Genomic DNA, 12,007 nt, shown 5'->3' on the forward strand with positions numbered 1-12,007 from the left:
GGTATCAATTTACTCAGTGTAATATTATCTTTCACGATATAAAAAAAATTGTGCTAACTTTACTGTGGTCTTATTTTTTTATTCAAAATAGAAAAAAAAGGTGCGCTTGTAAGACCACTGCGCAAATACAGTGTGACAAAAAGTATTGCAATGACCGCCATTTTATTCTCTATGGTGTTAGAAAATAGTATAATGTTTGGAGTAATTTTCTAGCAAAAAAATGTGTTTTTAACTTGTAAACACAGAGTCTGAAAAAGAGGCTCCTTAAGTGGTTAACCTTCATAGAAGGAATAACTAGCACCATTTTCATTGACTTTTGATAGATTGAAGATTGTGGGGATACAACTGGGGCTAGGGGACTTCTATGGTCAGATAAATACATTTGCTGGAATAGGGCAGGATGTCAAACATGGGATCAGGCGCATCAAGATTGGGGGTATAATCTACCCGGGCCTAAAGAGAGTGGAATAAACGATAGACTCATAATTACAAAAGCGGCCAACTCCCCCTGCACCCATAGTGTAACCAATTATTGATAACATTAAAGGAGCCGAGGAAGGGAGATCAGTGGTTGTACTCTATGAAAGCATGGGTGCCAGGAACTGACCCCTCAGGCAAATTTTTTCCTCAAAGTATTACCACCTAAAAAAACTAGACAACGGGAGAAAGTAGGCATGAGAGAAAAAGAGGAGGGCCACACTAAAATAGAAATTTTGAGTAAAACCTTGAGATTCTCTAACTTAACTGTAGAGGATGTCATAGCCCTAGAGACAGGATATCAGGAAAAAATCAGTGGCTAGAATGGTTGAGATATACAGTTAAAACCTTAAAAAGAAAAAATTGTTTAGTTTGTGCCGGAGCCAGACCACATTTAGCAATGGTCCCTTTTCCTCTAGATTACAATACAGACCCAGAAGGTTTGAAATGTTTGTTGCGGTTGTATAATCAGAGCTATAAATCTGAAACAAATTCTACCTGTCACACATTGAGCTTGTTGTTTCCCCCGGTACAGAGACCTCAGATACCTCCAGCGGTTACTGCCTATCTGGGCAACTTTACTTGTTTTTCACTCCCAGGGAACCATAGCGGGGGGGATCTTGGGTCACTACCTTATGACTACTGTAGGGAGAGGATTAACACGGGTAATGGTAACTGGGTTGAACATGACATTCAGAGAGCTGATGTTTAGTGGATATGTGGGGATAAGAAACTGTGAGCTAGGATACCTGCCAATGTCCAAGGGGATTGTGCTATGGTCCAGCTAGTTATGCCCCTGAGGATCCTGTTAGAACACCTGTGGACTAGAGTCACCAATGGTATCAAAGGGAAACCTCTCCCTAGGGGTCATTTGACTCTCAGATCTACATAGATAAGCACGGGGTGCATGCGGAGTTTAAGGACAGGAATCAGGTGACTGCTGGGTTTGAGTCTCTTCTCTGGTGGGTAACTAAAATTCAAAAATAACACTGCGCTATCTGAATGCAGCAGTTAACACACTAAAATGGATATTTTAGTACAAATAATATAAACAATATACAAAGTGTAGCGCTGAAAAAAGAAAACATAGTGCATAAATCTGTACAACAATTTAGCCCATACGTGAAAAATCACATGGGTATTAGTGATCTAAACCAAAGAGCAGTAAAGGAATTTATGTCCTCAACAGTCAATATACACTTGTGCACATAAATTATTATATATGCACCACTACGTAAATAAACCTTGTGTGTAAAATAAATGAAACAAAAGAACTTATATAAAAAAAGTCCTTTTAAGAAGTGAAACATCCAGTCCCAAATGTGCAATTGGATATCAGATGAACCGCCCGATTATAAAACTCAACTGCGCAGTCACCCGTGTGCCGATACCACCACCGTAATAGATGTAAGCTTACCAGATGGTTTTGACCCAAACAAAAAAATATATTTTAATGGTAATACATGCTTGTTATAGTGATTGTAGAAAATGGACTTCCCAGGTCCTAGGATTGTCAAATTCAATATAGGAAATTCCTTCCCCAAATGGATGGATATGAGCAGATTTTCTCCGATTAACAAAAACGAACATCAACCGGAATACATATAGGACAAAAGGATAGGGCCATATAGCGTAATTCCGTTTAAAATATATTTATTAAAAAAAGTAACAGACTTACATTTATGCAGTTACTGAAGCGCTTTTCAATATAAAATAGGCAGTAGTGGAGTTCTCATAGACATCGTCTGGGGTATACTACCACTGCTGCCAGACTTGTTTATATAAGATACCAAGCACAAATGAGCAAGATTCCATCCCCCTGTGTAAGCACACATCACTTCCGGTTTTCAGCCACTGGGCATGCATTCCACACCTCCCTTGCATAACACAACCATGCGTTTCCCCTGGCGAATATACAAAATCTCTACTTAGACGTGTGATGTGGCCCATCAGGGCACTTCCGGATGGAGACTGAGCAGGGAATGGTCGGCTATCCGATGCTCAGTGTTCACCCATAGCCTCATGTTCCCAAACACAAACTCCGGAAGTGACATGGAAACACTCACCGTGTCACTTCTGGGTAACGTCCAGATCCCATCTCGGCTTGCGAACCAAGCCTCGATGTCATGATCTGCTGAACATGATCCCCGGAAATGACAATAAGGCAAACAATGTGTCACTTCCGGTTAAACTCCAGATGACATCGAAGCTTGTGGGCCAAGCCTCGATGTCAGTATGTTGCTTGCACTCCATCATCATCGGACACCAGCTTGGGTGGCCTCAAATACGCAACCAGTGAGACAACTATGTTTCAACGTCTCGGGTGTAGTTCTCAACTATATATCGCCGTTGCCCATTGAATTTCACAAATTGGCATTACTAAAAAATAAATTAAACCTGACCCCACCATATATCCTACATATAAAACATAAGAAATATAATATATAATACATAATATATATTTTGAAGTCGCCGATCTTCCCAAAACTAACCATATGTTCGTTTGGTGAGGGCGTTTTGTTCATATATATTATGTATATTTTTGCTAGCTTGTACCCATGTTTGTATTGGGAATAAACATACTCAACCTGTATCCCTCAAATTTGGAACTGCTCCAAATTGAAATACATAGACCCAGTGAGATGGATTCTGCTCAAACACAAACAACGCAAGAAACACAAAAAAAAATGTATTTCAAGCTTCATTGATGAAATTGTTAATGTCCCACTCCCCGTTCATACCGAATGGTGAGTGGGACTGAAGCTCATAAATCCAGTAGGTCTCCAATCGTGACACCCCCTTGTCATACTGCCCCCCCCTCCAAGGGGGTACGTATTTGTCGATGACAACAAACTGAGTTCCCCTTGTTTTGCTGTTATGAAACTCTTTGTAATGTCTAGGGACACTATGTTTAGAGTCCTTACTCTTAATCAAGCCAATATGTTCGCCTACTCTAACTTAATATGTCCTTGTTGTACGGCCGACATATTGCCTGCCACTTGGAGAAGTAATTAAATAAACCACGTATCTAGTGCCACACGTACAAAACGTTTTAATAGTGTATTTCTTTTTAGTAACTGTTGACACAAACTCAACTGTTTTACATTTCCCTAAAGTGTTGTGTTGACACACAACACATTTTTTGCATGTTATGAAAAAATGACAGACGGACAGGTGGGTTTATGATATTTGGTGCAATCCTGCTTTGTAAAGACGGTGTACCTTTAAAAAATAACTTTTGCTTGTTCAGGTAATTTGGGACCTAGGATAGGATCATTCATGAGAACATCCCAGTGTCTATTCATGATAGTTTTCACCTGTTTATGTTGTATTTAAAATGTTGTTAACATAGCCCATTTAAAGTTCACATCTGGTTCCCGTTGAGGTTTGACCATTAAAAGGGAATCTCTGTTGATGTTAAGTACCCTTTGTAGTTCCAAGTTGAGGGTTTTGTTATCATATCCTTTATCTAAAAATCTTTGTTTCAAAGTTTCTGGCTGTACGCAGAATGTATCTATATCTGTGCAATTCCTCCGGAGCCTAAGAAATTGGCTACATGGAATTGAGCTGAGACACGACTTCTGGTGGCAACTGTCCATGGAAATAAAACCGTTACGGTCCGTGGGTTGGAAATAGGTTTTAAATTCAAATTTATTATCTGTTATTTTTATTTCCAGGTCCAAAAAAATGTATTGGTACACATTTTGTAGGTTAGTACAATGCCTCTATCGTTGGAATTTAAAAAGTCAAAGAATTCCATCAAAGATTGTGGGGTGCCACTCCATAGGAGGAGGATGTTGTCAATGTACCTAGCCCACAGAACCAATGATGGGTTCTGTTGGGCATAGACAACATCCTTCTCCCATTTGGCCATAAAGAGATTATCAAGGCTGGGGGCAAATTTAGCCCCCATTGCCACGCCCCGTTGTTGCAGGTAGTCATTTTCATTGAACCAAAAATAGCTATGTTCAGTAGCAAATTCCAAAAGTTCAATGAGGTATTCACATTGAAATGGTGCAATAGAATGTTCACGATTGAGGAAATGGCAAACAGCCTCTATACCCCTTCCATGTGGTATGCACGAATATAAAGACGCGACATCCACAGTGGCAATAATGTATTGACCTTGCAGTTCAATAATCTCTAGTTTCCTGATTGTAGCACCCATATCTTTAAGATACAATGGTGTTTTTCTAACAAGGGGCTGTAAATACAAATCTATATAACGACTTCTGCATTTTGACTCAAACGTTTAAGAAGCTCATCCTTTTGTGTCACACAATTGAAATAAATGGTATGCTTTTTAATACATCTGGAGTTTGACTGATCACAGGAGAAGAATATTCCTAACACCTCCCAACTGTCCCTGATTTTGAGGGACTGTCCCTGATTTGGAGCAATGTCCCTCTATCCATATTTCCTCCTCATTTGTCCCTCATTTTAGTCTGATCTATATAGTTGAATATAAAATTCACTTTTTATCTTTCAAAAAATGTTTCCCAGTGCTAAACCTTTCATCCAATTTCTAAATTGCTGCATTTGTACATTTTAAAAGCCAATATAAAGGAATAGTAGTGGTAAAAAAAAACACTTGTGGATTTAAAAAACCTTTTTTGGGCCAATTCTCCTTTAATGGGGGTGTGGCAAGGGCGTGTCCTATGGCTACATACATTTTCTAGTAGGTGCCCCTCATTTCCATCTTAAAATGTTGGGAGGTATGGATAAAGACTTCTTCACAGCAGCAGGAAACTGATTGCAGATCAGAGCAATGTCCCTTTGTAAAGTAGTGCACAGTCCTGGACAAAGCTTCAAGAACACTAGCCACTGTTCCCCTTTGTGCGGGCCCTCATCTGACTTAAAACACAAGAGGGAATAACTGTCTAAGGATCCCTAGGGTGCCTTTACTCATAAGGCTACTGAAGAACCACCAGCAGCCTTATCTCTCCATTATACCAGACCAGATGCACTGTGGACTCTCCCTCTGTCAGCTATCGTAGGACCAGGGCCAGCCACACAGACCTCAGGTCACCCACCAGAGGCCACATGGCAGCAAGTGCCAGGGGAAGCAATGCCAATACCCCCAACCTGGTGCAATCCTCTGCTAGGAAAGACCAAGATCCCAAGCTGCTGCTAACAAAGCAAAGAGAATATTGGCATGCATTAATAAGGGGATCAACTCCAGAGATAAAACAATAATTCTCCCGCTCTACAAGACTCTGGTCCAGCCGCACCTAGAGTATGCTGTCCGGTTCTGGGCACCAGTCCTCATGAAGGATGTACTGGAAATGGAGCGAGTACAAATCAAGGCAACTAAGCTAATAAAGGGTCTGGGGGATATTTTTTATGAGGAAAGGTTGCAAGCACTAAACTTATTCTCTCTGGAGAAGAGAGATGGGATATGATTTCAATTTATAAATACCGTACTGGTGACCCCACAAAAGGGATACAACTTTTTTGCGGAAGGGAGTTTAAAAAGACACAAGGCCACTGATTAAAATTAGAAGAAAAGGAATCAGTGCGCATGCGCGAGGGATCCAAGATGGCCGCCAGCGCCTGATCCTCCGCACCACGCCGGACCAACGGAGCTTACAGAGCGGCGAATAGCTCTCCAGGAAGGTGACACTCCGAGTCCCCTGTCTCCCGATTACCCAGGGATTCCCCCCGAATGTCCCCTGTAGCGACCAGGCGCGATCTAGTGCCACAATTTGAGGCGGCCTCCAGAGCGGGGTGTACCAAGATGGCCGCCGCGGCCGAAGCACACAGACAGCGTGCAGCCCACAGCGCGGAAAAAAACGCTGACCACAGGCAAGTGCTATCCCCGGCCATCCTGAATTATACTCCCACTATCCAGGGGAACTTCCCCATGCGTGGATCCCCATCACCGGCCTCCACAGAGTCCTTGATAGGCATGACTATGGCGGACCAGGCCTTGTCTCCCACGGAGGACTGCAGGCCTTCATCCCAAGGCCCCATCATATCAGATCAGTTCCCTCAGGAACAAGACTTGTCCACAGCAGACCTTTTTATTAAACTCTCGATGTTACTGGAAAGGGGATTGGCCTCTACAGCAGCGAAAATCACTGGGGAGATTAAATCAGACCTACAAAACATTGGCCAGAGAATGGAAGCTATAGAATCTAAGCTAGATGTTACGGCCGCAGTTGCCAATCAGAACTCTGACTTGATACATTCAATGCAGGACCAGTTGGACACAGCGCTTTCGCGAATTGACGACCTTGAGAACAGGTCGAGACGATATAACTTCAGAATCAGAGGGCTGCCAGAATCAATCACGGACGTGACTGCTGCCACCCAGGACCTGATCAAATCGCTATTGCCCAATATTGATCCTCAGCGACTGGAACTTGATAGAGCCCACAGGGCCCTGGGTCCTCCCAGGAAGGACGGCCTGCCTAGAGACATAATAGTTAAACCGCATCACTATGCAGTAAAGGAGGAAGTAATGAAGCAGGCCCGTGTGGCCCCACAGGTGACATGACAAGGCCATGTGATTCAAGTGTTCGCAGATCTGGCCCCGTCAACCATTCAACGTAGACGTGCTTTGAAACCACTTTTGAATGTTCTTATACAGAAGGACATCAAATATAAATGGGCATTCCCCTTTGCGGTTAAGTTCACACATATGGGAGCAAACTACTCCTTCGCCAACTTTTCCTCTGGCGAACAAACCCTTCTACGCCTGAAGCTTATCTCCCAAGATGCCGGAATGGACACATCTGCAGCTCCACCGACGTCGGCAAAAAGACCCCCCCCGGTCAGCCCATCAATCCCACTTTGGTCCAAATCCAAATCGCGACGCTCCGGTGACAACGGTCACACCTGAAATTTACTGGACAAGTCCATTCCCTACATCTCCCGTGATCAGAGTTGGTCGCGCAACTCGACTCACCTCTTGTTGACTTTCCCTGGGTAACCTCACCTCAGAAGCTTCCCATGTTTGAAGGGGGCCTGTGTCCCCTACTATACCACCGGAACTCCTCGGTTTTCCTATTTCCCACCTTTTTGTGGTTTTTGTTTTGTTTTTGTTCGGTACTATACTTTTTCTTCCTCACGGTTCAAGATATTTACCTTCATAGTACATGAACGGAAGTTGAACATGACTGTTTGAATTAGAAACTCATTTTTTTTTTATATACTATTTGCTCCTTTATATGACTACTCTCCTAGGTGGTGCACATGTTTACAACGCAAGTTAATGTTTTTACCTTTGCTTTATGTGTGTTCCTGGTGGTCTTTTTATGTTTAACTTTTTTAAGCCGTTTTAGCACCATGCTATTTACATTTTTCAGAAGCCCCTTGGTCCGGGGCGGTACACATGTGCCTTCGCCTACCCCCTGCAATCCTGCGGGCTTTCAGGGGCTAGGACTTCCGAGAGCACGCTCTCGGTGATTTCTTTTTTCTCTTTGGAGATTTCTGACCCCGGAGTTTCTCTCTCCCCTCCGGAGGCCGGCGCTTTTCTTGGGAGACTATTCTCTACTCTCTTCCCCCCCCCCCCTCAGGTAGAATGATTTGCGTTTGCTATATTACCCTCATTATTTGTTTTTTGCTTAGCAGATTCTCCGCTACTAGAGATGGTTCCAGTACGACTCCCTACGAGACTAGAAGTCTCCTCTTCGGTCCCAGAAATTTTCTACTAATGGTAAGTGAAGATGTTTGTGCCCGAGATCCGACCCTCTGCTCCCATGGCTAATACCATTCCTAAGTTGCTGAAGCTAGCTTCTCATAATATGCAAGGGCTAAATTCTCCCCTTAAACGCAAGAAACTGTTCAGCCTATACAAATCCCTTAGACTAGATATTTTATTCCTTCAGGAGACGCATTTCCCGAGCCGGTACAGCCCACCTTTCCTGCATGCCAACTATCCTAAATTTTTTCTTGCGAATGCCGAGAACAAGACAAGAGGAGTTGCAGTTCTTCTGGCGAGAGACTGTAACTTCACGTTGACTTCTGTTTTCAGGGACCCAGATGGCAGATTTATCTTAGTGAAAGGCCTTGTGGAAGGGCAACTGTATTCTCTGATATCATACTATGCCCCTAATAAGGGGCAAGATAAGTTTTTTGAGAAACTCTTCCACACCCTTAACCCTATGCTCGAAGGTAAAGTGATTCTTGGGGGGGACTCTAACGTAACTTTTGAACAGGAACTAGACAGAACTAGACCCTTGGGGCTACAGCTTATTCGTCCACGCAAAGTCAGCCACAGAATAGCAAAATTGTTACACTCTCAGGGCTTAACTGATGCATGGAGGGAACTAAACCCGTCCACTAGAGACTACACGCATTACTCAGCTCCTCATAACACATATGCTAGGATTGACCACCTTTTTGTTCAAAGTCACGCGCTCCCCTCTGCTGAGCGCTCTCTGATAAGAGACACGGTCCTCTCAGATCACGCGATTGTGATACTATACTTACGCCTCACTTCCCAACCCCCGGGTTTTAAGAATTGGAGACTTAACGAATCCCTTCTGACAGACCCTAGCAGAATCCCCGATTTAGAATCAGTCCTACAGGATTACTTCAAACTCAACACTACTAAAGATACTTCTATGGAGACAGTGTGGGCGGCGCATAAGACAGTGATTAGGGGTGAATTCATAAAGCTGGCCACTCATCTAAAAAAGGAAAGAACCTCTGCAATTGCCAGACTAGAAATGGAATACGCGAATCTCAGAGCGAAACATAAAAAAAAAACCCTAAAAGAAAACATCCCACAATTGGATAAAATAAAGCTGGAACTAAACCTAGCCCTCACGACCCGTGCGGAGAAAAGCATTAGATGGAGTGGTAATAAATTTTACACTCAAAAGGATAAAATAGGTTCTATGCTTGCCTCCAAATTATCCCCCAAACCGAGATCTCACGGTATGCCCCACATCAGAATGCCAGGGTCAGGACTTTCGTCTAATCCAACGAAAGTCCTGAAAGCTTTCCAAATTTTCTATTCTGATCTCTACTCCGCTCCTAAGACTGACCTACAAGATGACATCAACTCCTTCTTAGACACGTTACCAATCCCTCGTATTTCTAATGAACACCGGGACGTCCTCGAAGCCCCCTTTACGGAAGAGGAGGTTCTCAAAACTATTAAGGGACTGAAAGGTAACTCAGCCCCCCTGGGCCGGATGGGCTATCTAACACCTATTACAAAAAGTTCGCAAATATTTTAGCACCACACTTGGCCAAATTTTGTAACCACAAGACCAAAGGAGACCCGCTTGACCCTCTCCTCAACTTAGCTTTTATTACCGTAATTCCCAAACCAGACAAGAACCCAGAAATTGTAGACAATTATCGCCCGATCTCACTTATTAATTGCGACCTTAAGATCCTAACTTAAATGCTAGCAAACAGACTAGCTTCTTTCATATCCATATACGTCAATAAAAATCAGGTGGGGTTCATCCCTGGACGACAGGGGCCAGACCAAATCCGAAGGGCCATTGATATCATTTCAATATTACAATCAAACTGGGACGGCGGTCCTAAACAAGAAGGTATGCTCCTTTCGCTAGACTTAAAAAAAGCTTTTGACTCAGTTTCCTGGAACTACCTCCTCTTGCTCCTGGACAGATGGGGATTTGGTGATAGGTTCATGGGGCTGATCAAATCCTTATACTCCACTCCTCAAGCCAGAATAAGGCTTCAGGGCCACTACTCTGAGCCTATTCAGATAGCACGAGGGACCAGGCAGGGGTGCCCTCTCCCCCCGCTGATCTTTGCCTTGGCAATTGAAACTCTGGCTATCGCATTGAGGGAGAATCATAATATAAAAGGAGTAGACTGCGGATCGCAAATACACAAATGTGGGTTATATGCAGATGATATTCTTTTGTTTATCACTTCCCCTATCACCTCCCTTCCAAATCTTCTTCAAACCCTTGGAGGGTTCTCTAAAATCTCTGGCCTACAAGTGAATTATAACAAATCCCTGGCAATGAATATTTCGCTGCAACCACAAATGGTTGTTCAACTGCGTCAGTCCTTTCCTTTCGCATGGAATGACACAGCCATCAAATATCTGGGAGTGTATTTAACACCTAAAATCGAATCCTTATATAACGCTAATTATCCCCCGATGCTCACTAAGTTAGCCTCAGATCTTAAAACTTGAGCCGGATACAATCTATCATTGTTAGGAAAAATTAATTCTATTAAAATGACCCTCATGCCTAGACTCTTATACTTATTTCGTTCCTTACCCATCCCTATCATCAGAAAGCATCTGAAGTTTTTCCAGAGTAAGCTACTTAAGTTTGTATGGGGCAAGAAGGGGTACAGGATACCCCAGAGTATCTTATTTCACCACAGGAAGAAAGGAGGACTCGGTCTTCCCAACCTCCATTACTACTTTATAGCTGCCAGACTATCACAGATTTCGATTATTTACTCCAAGTTTGAAAAGCCAGATTGGGTTGGGATCGAGAGACAAGCTGCTCCACGTCACACTCTAGACTTTTTAATGTGGTCCTCTCCTAAAGAGAGACCCCCAATACTAGCACCCACTCTATCACACTCTCTAGCCCTCTGGGATAAGACTCGCAACTTGGGCTCCATCTCATCTCCGTCCACACCGTTAGCACATCTGTTTAATAACCCAGCTTTCCCCCCAGGTCAAAATATATCAGCATTTAAATGGTGGTTGAATAAAGGGCTGTACCGGATCGGGCATTTCTTCTCCAGGTCGGGACCTCTCCCTCTGAAACACTACATTAAAAATCTAGAATTACCAATGTCGGAGAGGTTCAGATTCCATCAAATCTCCCACTTCCTACATTCTATCTGGTCCGAAAAACCTTTGCCTCCTAATTTCACAGAGTATGAGACATGGTGTGGTCAGGGCCCGGAGCAGAGGGGAGGTATCTCTTGCATATACTCTTCACTGACGCAGCCCAAATCAAAGACTTCAGTCATGATCAAATGGGAAGAGGATCTCCAGTTTAATTGGGACCTGGGGCCCTGGCACACGGCGATCTCGTTGGCCTACAAAGGAATACTAAACACGTCTTTAGCAGAAGCTAGTCTAAAAGTTATTCTACGCTGGTACTACACCCCGGCTAGGCTGGCCGGCATATACCCCTCCGCTGATCCGCTGTGCTTCAGGGGTTGTCACCTCAGGGGTACTCTGGCCCACGTGTGGTGGGAGTGTCCCCGGTTACGATCCTTTTGGAAAAGAATTTTCAAAATTATTGATGGGATCGCTGGGCTCCGGGTCCCCCGGTCCCCTACCATTGCTCTTCTTAATGCTCCAATTATCAAGACCCCCAGGCATTCTATGAATCTGATAAGATTTATTCTAATAGGAGCCAAGCTCACCATTGCAAAAGCTTGGAAACAGCCCTCAGTTTCGGTCAAGGCGGCTCAAAGGAAAATCTCCTGGATCATGGCTCAAGAGAAAATGGCTAGCATTATATCTGACACGCGCGCTAAATTTGACATTGTTTGGGAACCATGGGCTACGCTCATGGGCATCTCCTTAACCCACGCCCCAACGGAGCTATGATCACCT

Source organism: Lithobates pipiens, unplaced genomic scaffold, assembly GCF_037356315.1.
Source record: "Lithobates pipiens isolate NorthernLeopardFrog02 unplaced genomic scaffold, aLitPip1_a1.2 Scaffold_13, whole genome shotgun sequence".
NCBI classification, from domain to species: domain Eukaryota; kingdom Metazoa; phylum Chordata; class Amphibia; order Anura; family Ranidae; genus Lithobates; species Lithobates pipiens.